Genomic DNA, 10,538 nt, shown 5'->3' with positions numbered 1-10,538 from the left:
GCTAAAAGTCTCACTGTTTCGTAAGTAGACACCTATCCTCTAATTACAGTGCCTCCACTCGGTTGTGCTGTGTCTTTAAACCAGAATCCCTCTTCTCAGTCTCTCCAGGGAGTCGAAGCCTCATCATCTGCTGGAGTCCAAGTGCATTCGGCCTACTGTGGTTCCATTTTCCACTCCCATGCATTCCCACTCTCACAGGCACCTACTGCCAATTCCTGAGCATCTTTGTGGTTCTGCTGAGTGAACTGGCTTGTGTCTGTCAACTCCAATCCCATTTTCTTGCTGGCTTATATTTCAGCCTCCTGTTTAGTTACCATTCAACCATCTACTCTCAGCTTCCATGGTCTTATTTTATTCTCCATTCATTCATTCTGAAATATTTTTTGAGTACCCACTAAGTGCGAGGCACTGTTCTGGTACTTGGAATACTACATTAGTGAATAAAAAAAATTAAGATCCTGCCTTCTTGGTGCTTACATTCTAGGGATGGGTCTGACAAATTAGCATAATTCATAAGTAAATTATATAATCTATTAAAAGCTAATAGGTGCTACGGAGGGAAGGGAAAGATGGGATAAGGAGATTGAGAAGGGGAGGGTGTAATTTTAAATAGGGTGGTCAGAATAGGCTCTACTGATGTCCCCACTCCCATTGTCTTTTTCATTTTTAAAATCCCTTTAGTGGATTTAGTAGAGTTTCAGGAAGGATCAGAAATAATTCATATATTGAATCCAATATGTTTAACTAGAAGCCCCACTTCACTGTTCAGGTGAGTTGACAAATAACAAGAATGACAGTAACGTGTGTTTATTGAGCACCTACTATGTGCCAGGTACTGTTTTAGTAACTGGAGATTTGGTAGAGAACAACAACAAAGTAAAACCTGGTCCTCATGTAGCTTATGATATGAGTGAGTGGGTGTCTGGGAGGGGCAAAGAGCAACAAACTCAACAAAAATACACTAGGTCAAGTAGTGAAAAGTACTGTGGGGAATAGTCTAGATAGGAGATAATCAGCTCCCTTGACTAAGTCCAGAGGGGGAATATTTAAGGCCCAGCTCATAGGCAAAACATGTGACCAAAGGAGTGTCTATTTTGTGGGAGCATGTTGGTCAAAAGATGATTAATCAAGGGGCCCTCAGGATACTGTGTCTCTGAGTCTCATTTACTGTAGAAGAGCAGATTGCCTGACTTGGCTCTGACCCAATCACCTGACTGTCCCTTAATAAAGAGAAAATTGTCCAAACCTTCCTGCCATTTCTATTTTCAGCCTGCCTGTTTCAGGGACTTCACCTAGACGTGTGGCTGGAGTGTAGGGTGTGTAATGGAAAGGTGGTGGGAAACAAAACTGGGAAGGTAAACGGGGGTGCAGAGGAGGTGCTCCTTTCTTCCCCCTCCACTTAATTTTTTAAAATAACACCAATTGTATGAGCATTTTGAGTAATCCAGGCAGTTGGAATACCTTCCACATGGGAAAAGTAAAGGTGCTTCTTCTTTTCCATGTCTTATTGGGAAGTTTGTGTTGTAGAAGAATCATATGATTTTCGTGGTGAATCTCAAAGGAAACACCAATGATTTGGGAAGGGTCTTTGAGGCTTTGGTTTAAGGTAGATTTTCTTAAAGCAAGAGCTTCTAAAAACATTTCAGTCAGCCCACCACTTTCCAAATTAAACAATGAAAAGTGATTTTAGTATATATTTAAGAATTATTTTCTGAACAAAAATGTTTTCGGTGGTTTAGGTACCTTCTTTTTCTTTCAAAGAAATAGTAATAACGGTATTGGAAATACCTTTCTGTCTGAAGGGAACATCTTGTCAATTTTCCCTACTTTTCCTTTTTTTCCATTTTTCAGCATTTATTATTTAGCACTTCTAAAATTTTGTCCAGGATAAGAGACAACCGGTAAAATAAAAGAAATTCCCATTTATTGCCTTCCTGTGCAGATACTCTTGATTTCTTAGCTCCTTCACCCCACTCTCTAAGGAATTTGTTTTACTGACGGAAGGATGGACCCATGACATTTATTAGAGTTCTGAGGAGAATTCTTGGAGCCCTTAATATATTCCATATTTAAAGCTCTGTTCTTAATAAAAAAGAATTGAAGAGAGGAAAATGTGATTATTTTGAAAGATGAATTCACAGAACTTTTTATCAAAGTTGAATATAAATTGCAATAACAATTTAAAACATTGCTATTACTGAATATTGCCCTTGGGTAGCTCACACTTAGGAGATATAAAGAGATTATAAAAGTCGCTACTCCACCTGTCTTCCCCACTGGACTACACTCCTTGGGGGCTACATTCCTTGGACTACACTCTCTTGCTTATTGTATGTACATGGTTCTTAAACAGTACCTGGCACATACATGGTATTCAAAAAATACTTCATGAATTGACTAACTGAATACAAGAATGGAGCACAGAAGACTGTGGCCCCAAAAGACCTTAACATACAAAGCTCCAGCTCTTCTGATGAGCTGACATCACTAACCTCCCACACACTAGATCCTAGAGCTGTTTCAACATTGTCACCTCTGGGCTATGTGGTGGCCCTCAAAAATCAATGTTCAGGACAGGGTACATGAAAAAGACAGATGTTAACAAGATACACATGCAGCTGCTATATGGCTGTTACACATGTGGCGGTCCCCTGTGGGATAGAAAGCCCAGATGCCAAAGCACAACTTAAAATAACACACCATTTGTGTGGGATGTTGTAAACCACCAGTAATCAACAGACTGTTGCTAAGCTTCTGCAGTTACCCATGAGGATGCCTTTTGAGTGCAATCCAGCAAGCGAGGCTCCGCCAGCACAGCTGACTTCCTAAAGAACACAGGACAGTGCGGTGTGGGTGCAGGGGATGTGGGCAGGCAGTGCGGCTGGGAGGGTGGCTTGTTCAGCTGGCTTTACAGCCACACCTACAGACGTGGAGAGTCCCACCTTGGCACCTCGGAATACGCCAGACTTCCTCAAAAAGACTCTGGCAAGGGCTTCTCATTGTGGTGGCTTCTCTTGTTGCGGAGCATGGGCTCTAGGCGCACAGGCTTCAGTAGTTGCAGCACGTGGGCTCAGTAGTTGTGACTCGTGGGATCTGGATTGCAGGCTCAGTAGTTGTGGCGCACGGGCTTAGTTGCTCCACGGCATGTGAGATCTTCCCAGACCAGGGATCGAACCCGTGTCCCCTGCATTGGCAGGCGGATTCTTAACCACTGTACCACCAGGGATGTCCAATATTTGGCTTTAATTATTTGAAATGTTCAAAATGCCACATTATAATCATTTAAACTATTAATTGAGTTATCAGCATAGTTATATCAAACCTATTTTGATATAGCAATTTTTTACCTTTAATCTTGTGAAACTGAAAAGAGTAAGCAAATTTTTCTTGTCAAAATAGATTTTAAAAAATAAGATAGACTAAAGGATATACCTGTAATTTAGAAATTACTACAACTCCGTCAGAGTTTCGGATCCTGCAGGACAGCTTACAGAGAGTGTAAGATACACCATTAGAGCAAAATCAGACTTCTGTTTTTAGTTTCTAGTCTCATCCTGCACTCAGACTGTAAGTTATTTTGACGCTTTCAAAATAGAAGAGCGTCATAAAGGTAAAAACAAATTATTTACTAATTAATTCATACCCATCTTTAATTTAGTATTGTTTTCTGGACTTTGCCCTCAGTCATAGATGTTTGTGGTTTTTCAGGTGGTTAAAATTAACGAAGTCATTGTAAAACTTGTGTTTTTTGTTGGCCAGCTCATAATTTCTACAAAATAAACCCACTTATCACCCTCTCCTAAAGAAGACAAAGATTTGGCTGAAATAGTTATTAACAGGTGTGAAGATACAGAAGAGGCTACAGGATATTTCTTTCACAAACAATACATCTTTCAGACATCCAATCGTTTGTCACTCACATTGACTTTTTAAACTCCAGCATTACATGGAAGAAAAATATGGAACTTTTGTCTTCTGTTTGGGCACATTAAAAAAATTCTTTGTTTTTCACATTTGATTGAATTTTGTCACTTCTTGGTTGAGTGTTTGTATTTTTGGAGGCCATGACTGTTTCTTTAATAAGCTAGAATTGTGTATTATAGAATGTTAGAGTTAAGAAGGACCCTGAAGATGATCTAGTCTAACCCTCCCATTTTACAGTTGAGGAAACACCTTGCTTGGCATTTCTTCACTGTAGTGCAGGTGAGGGCATCACCTAAATCATCACTGCCTGTTTTGACTTTTCTACTGTTAGTTGGATCAACCCTAGGTTGGGAAATAAGGTTTACAATGCCATCAATCTGGCTGTTGGACTGTTCTTCCCCAAAATAATTTCAAGTGAGTTAAAGGCTTAAATTTTTGAATTATATTAATTTATTTCATTAAATAAAGATGGCTGATAGTTTGCTTACTAAACTTCCTGTTCTTTCTTTGGTTCTTGGTTAGATGAGCAAGTTAAGTGTTAATGCCCCATAGAGCACAGTAGCCTATTATATGGTGCCTTAGCGCCCTCTAGCACATCTCTGAGTCACCACTGTTAAAAAGTCTTTTACAAAGTGTATTTGTGAAACTAAAATCTTCTAAGTATTGTGCTGGGTTCTTTACACTATCTCACTCTATTTTTTAATACAGAAATTGTATGACAAAGGTTGAGACAGCTCCCAGTCAAGACCCCAAGACAATAACCATTTTCCTTGTGATTCTTAATCACTTCTTTTTCTCTACAGTTTTGTCGCTTATGTATACATCCTCAGAAAGTAAAGTTTAGTTTTGTCTGTTTCTGAACTTTTTATGAATGGACTCATACTGAATATATTCTTTGTGTTTGATTTCTATTGCTCCACATTATGTTTTTAAGAGTCATCCTTGTTGTTGATTGTTGCTATAGTAGTATTTATTTACATTGCTGTATAGTATTCTATTGTTTGAATATTTCGCAGTTTATCTTGTCTGCTGTTGTTGGATATTTGTTCTTTGATTTTTAACCAGTTTTCACAGAATGCAAACAATACTACTATGAGGTGTTTCTACCCTGTTCACATGTGCATAACACTTTCTAGGGTATATTCAGATTCCTTTTTCATGACTGTGTGGCAGAAAGAGAGTGAGATGAGGTAATAAGGGTCTGTCCACTTTCATTGAGGATGGAGAGGTCCAATCTGAGAAATGATCCTCAGGAATAATTGAGCTGCACAGGAAATGGAGTGGCATCCACAGCTGACCCTGAGTTTTCTAGCTTGAAAGACTGATACCCTTAACTGACATCAAAACTCTGGAGGAGAAATAAGTTTTAGGGAAAAGAGAGTTCTGTTCTGGGTTTGAGGTGACTGCTGGGCATATAAGTGAAAATATCTGCTAGGCAATCAGAAATGCCTATCTAGAACTTAGGAAAAAGAGGAGCGGGAGATGAAGATTTGGAAATGGTAACATAGAGTTGGCTGTCAAAGCCAAGGGAAAGGAGAATAAGGATAACTGACAACACTTTTTGAGCATTTACTATGGGCCAGGCATTGTGCTAAGAATGTTACTTGTAACAACTCACTATCTAAACAACAACCCAACCAGGCAAGGTAATGTTATTATTTTCATTTTACAGATGAGAGAATTGAGGCACCCAGAGGCCAATTGGCTTGCCCAAGATCACACAGGTAGTCAGTGGTGGCACCAAGAGATTATTCAGAAGTTTATGTGGAAAGGATTGAACTTTAGTGAGCACCAATATTAATGGCTGGAAGGCAGAGGAGCCTGAGAAGGAGACTCAGATGAAGTCATCAAGTTAGGAGGAGAGCCAGAAGAGTGTAATTAATAGTCAAACATAAATTAACTTAATAAGGGAAGTACTGCAGGTGCCTAGCCCTACTGGGGGAGGTCAGGTAGCATGCCAAAGTAGAGTCACATATAGTCTGAGTCTAGGTGTCAACAAAACCTACTCAGGCTCAGTTCATTGCTTCCAAGAAAGGAAGTGAAAACCTCTTTATGGAATCTAATAATAAAATATAGAAAAATAGTTATTTCCCTTTGGTTGCTGTCTACAGCTAAAGTACAAAGAAAAATCTCTCCCCTAAGTAATTCAGTTATGTATGGGTATGGGAAGATGGTGGAGAAGTGGGGCAGGTAGTGGGGAAGTTGAGCAGTACATTCCAGACAACTCTGCTGAGTAAACAAGCTATGCCCGGCAGGAAGGAGGCCAGGAGTAAGTCACGGGACAGTCCCTGCTCTGCCAAGCCCTGCGGCCCTAACAAACATACCCCACTGTGGTTTGGTGACACTGATGAAAGTGGGTGGGAATGGGTGTCCAGGTGGCCCTACAGCTGTACCGGGACCTGCCCGATGGCCTTGTCCTCTCCTTGGTATTGCCCTGTTCCTGTCTGCATAGACTTACCTACTGTCTGTCACAAGGTTGGCAATTCAAGATGCTTTACGTTATTCTGAGCTGGGTGGCATGCCCAGAAGGGCTCAAGTTCTGAGCTGAAGAAAGCAGGCATGGTGCTGACTCTGCAGTAAGAGCAGAGAACATCCAAGTCTGCTTCTTGTTCATTCATTCATTTGCTGATTCACCCATTAGTCCCACAAATATTTATTGAACACCTATAATGTCCTGGGTACTATGCTAAGACCTGTGTGACCAAAAAGGGATTAAATCAAACATGGTCCTTGCCCTCATGAAATGGATAATCTAGCTGGGGATTTGAAAGACATAGTAAGCAGCAAATAAAAGACTATAGAACTATCATATGAAATAAGGAAACAAATATGAGGCTAAAAAAGGTCAAGGGATGGATGGGGGAATTGAAAAAGAATGGTCATAGAAGACACGGTAGACACATCCCATGTCCAGTTCTCTTTTCCTCAAAGTCCTGGGAGAGGACCATACTTCTTCTTTCCCTTGCAGTTAGGTAGAACCCTGTGACTAGTTCTGACCAGATATTGATACCGGAACAGGGCATTTCCATAATAAAAGTCTCTTTTTGTCTTCCTCACTACTTGTCCCATTTCTCCACCATCTTCCCATACTCACACATAAGTGAATTACTTGACGGAGGGATTTTCTTTGTACTTTAGCTGTGGGCAGCAACCACAGGGAAAGAACTATTTTTCTATATTTTATTATTAGATTCTTTAAAGACATTTCACTTCCTTTCCTAAAATATGTGGCAATAGCTTAGCAGTCCAGTGGTGGATGGAAAGCACAGAAACTGATCATGGAGGCTGGAGAGATGGCATTTCTTCTTATGTGGTTGTTGATAAAACTGACTCATGCCTTAACTTGGAAGGAAGATTATGTAGCTTCAAAAAATGTGACTCTAGGGAGAAAGATTGGAAAACAATGTTTCTAGTGTGTGTTGGCTGCTACTGGCTATGTCTTGGCAAGGCTTTATAAGCTAAAAAAGGAACTGGTTGATTTGTAAGCAGAAATGAACAGGAATAGAAATATTTTACAAAACTAGGGCTTGCAAAACTGGAAAACCTGATGAGTTTTAGATTCCAAACACTAAGAGGGAAATTTAGGAAACCTCAAAAGACAAAGTCCATTAAAATAAACCCGTGGAAAGGCCAAATTAAAAGTATGGTCTCGGGCCTCCCTGGTGGCGCAAGTGGTTGAGAGTCCGCCTGCCGATGCAGGGGATACGGGTTCGTGCCCCGGTCTGGGAGGATCCCATATGCCGCGGAGCGGCTGGGCCCGTGAGCCATGGCCGCTGAGCCTGCGCGTCCGGAGCCTGCGCGTCCGGAACCTGTGCTCCGCAAAGGGGGAGGCCACAACAGTGAGAGGCCCGCATACCGCAAAAAAAAAAAAAAAAAAAAAAAAAAAAAAAAAAAAAAAAAAAGTATGGTCTCCACACCTATTGGTAATACCTCTCAGTAAATTAAGGAACTTCAAGGCAAAGGTAGAATTAAGATATTCAATTGGATAAAGAGCCAGGACAAAGATCAAAGTACAATTTTTCTACAGAAAACTGTAGTCTCATATTTACTCAGGGTACCTGTAATGGCAAGAGAGAGACAGATTATATCTATATCTATACCTACACCTACACCTATACCTATACCTATACCTATATCTATACCTCTATCTTTACCTAGAGAGAGAATGGAGCAAGAAAGCAAAAGGATACAGCAGATCTGAGAACCATGTTTTGAAAACAACTGAGTATAGGTATTGGCAAATATAGTTTACTGAATAAAAAAGACAAGAAGCTTATGAAAATCTGAGAGCCATTTATAGTCAAAGGAATCGTAATCCCAACTGGACCTGTGGTCTTTCAACGTTGTACAAGTAGCACGTGGATGAAGAAAACTACTCAGCCACCAAGAAGGGCAAATGCACATTAAGTAGTATTGAGCCAAGGAAGATAACAGAAGACCTTCCAGAGGGTCGAGTCATGAGAATCAAAGAACATTTTGCAGTCACCAGGGTAGGGACCTCTGTGGTGTTTGCCCAGGAGTAATTCAGAATTGTAACAGGTTAGTTATTGCCTGCTGCCTACTTCCATTTTTCCCTTTCAGGATGGAGTGTTTCCTTTGGTTGCCCTGGCCCTGTTCCTCCACTAGGCATTGTCTGTGGCAAACGGATTAATCTATTACTGTGAATTCATAGTCTGAGGACCAAGAAGGGCCACATGAAGACCTGATGTGGAGACTATCACACACTACCCAGATATTCTGGACTGTGAGCTCCATGTCATGACCGGTTTGGACTTTTGGTTTGTTTCTTTGGGGAAGATTAGTGAGTTTCAGCCTCTCACCCGCTTCCTTCCCTCTCCACCCAACTTTCCTCCCGGCCTTGTTTCTATCCCAACAGTGGGCACACAGAAGACCCTACAGAGCACAGCTGGAGCCTCGTCTGAATGGGGCAGGTGGCTCTTTCCATCCTGTATCCCCCAGGGCTTGGGCAGATGCCACCAGATCCCGAGCCCATCTTTTCCACTTATCCTCCTATTGATTTTTGACACCTTTCAGTTCTCAGACGGTTCTTTATCTTCCATATTCTTTAAACACAGTTTCTCACTAGGATTTATGACTTTTGGCAACAAGAGGTGAGTTATTAGGATTCTAGGTTCAGGGAGCAGCCCTTGATATGAGCCCTGTGTGCAAAGAAAGAGAAAGAAGAGACTGAAAAAGCCTCTTCCCAGAGATGTTCCCTAGACTTTCTCATTACATCAAGGTATTTTATATTAGTTTTTTTAATTGTTGAAGTAACATATGCATGTTAAAAAATCAAATACTGTATATATATCTTAAAACTTTTTGCTTTATTTTTACACAAATGGATTGTGTGACATGCAGTGTTTTTGCTTGCCTTTTTCAATTACCATGTCTACTCTGTCTTTTCAACCATACCAGCACATACAGATTGACCTCAATCATATGGATCTGCTTTGTATTCTATTGCATAGATGCCCATAATTTATATATATAGTTCTCTACAACGGAACCTTATCTGACTGTGAATGTTTTAAATATGCAGCATATTTCATGTGATTTATTCTTTTAGGGAAGATCTTTCACAACAGTTTAACTTCTCCAGTGAGTTGATTTAAATTTTTGAGATTTTGCAATAGCCACATTTATAATTTGAAGAAACACAAATTTTCTCCTGTTAAGTTATTTTCATTTTCTTTATCTTAATCCTTTAATCTTATTTGTTATTCATCATTATTATCTTTGGAAATCCAAATCTTTGGTCATAGTTCATAAACTAGCAAACCAAATTTGAGTTCAGGGGAACTAGGCTTGTGATGAAGCAAAGTATAAATGGCCATTGACAGTGAAGCTCTATCCCATGTTAAAATCACTCTAAAATGACTATCTGAATCGATGGGAAAACACAATTTAATGTGTGTTTATCAAGATTCCTAATAGATACAGGTCTTAAGAACCATGGAAGGAAAACTGGGACCTTTAATAGCCTTTTATGGTACCAGACGATGATGATGGTCGTGACAACAAAGACTGGCCACATCTAGGTTCTCAGAGTTAAAATAATCATCTACCATAAGAAAAAAAATTTGGGGGGTGGGAATCACGGAATACTTAACATTTTGTGATAGGTTTAGGAAATTCATGCTCCGAAAAGGGGAAACTAATCTATTAAAAGGTTACTTGAAATGTTATGGGATTGCCACTTAGCAAATGACACTGCTGTGCTACGGAAAAGTCTGAACGTTCCTTCTTTCCGCTTTATACTTCCAGAGGAAGAACTTTTATAAACATTCAAAAATCTTATTATATTAACATGTCCCAGGTCCCAGACTCTCAGATACATTACTTAACATAAACAGTATATTCCACAAATTACAGCATGCAGAAAGGTATACTCTAAGACTCAGAATGTCAGACGTTCTAAATTTACTTGTTATTTTGGCATCCAAAGTTGTGTCTTGCATATTGCAGATACTTAAAAGATATATGGGGCTTCCCTGGTGGCGCAGTGGTTGAGAGTCCGCCTGCCGATTCAGGGGACACGGGTTTGTGCCCTGGTCTGGGAAGATCCCATATGCTGCAGAGCGGCTGGGCCCGTGAGCCATGGCCGCTGAGCC

This window comes from Mesoplodon densirostris, chromosome 12 (assembly GCF_025265405.1).
Source record: "Mesoplodon densirostris isolate mMesDen1 chromosome 12, mMesDen1 primary haplotype, whole genome shotgun sequence".
Lineage (NCBI taxonomy): Eukaryota > Metazoa > Chordata > Mammalia > Artiodactyla > Ziphiidae > Mesoplodon > Mesoplodon densirostris.
This window is presented reverse-complemented; position numbering follows the sequence as displayed.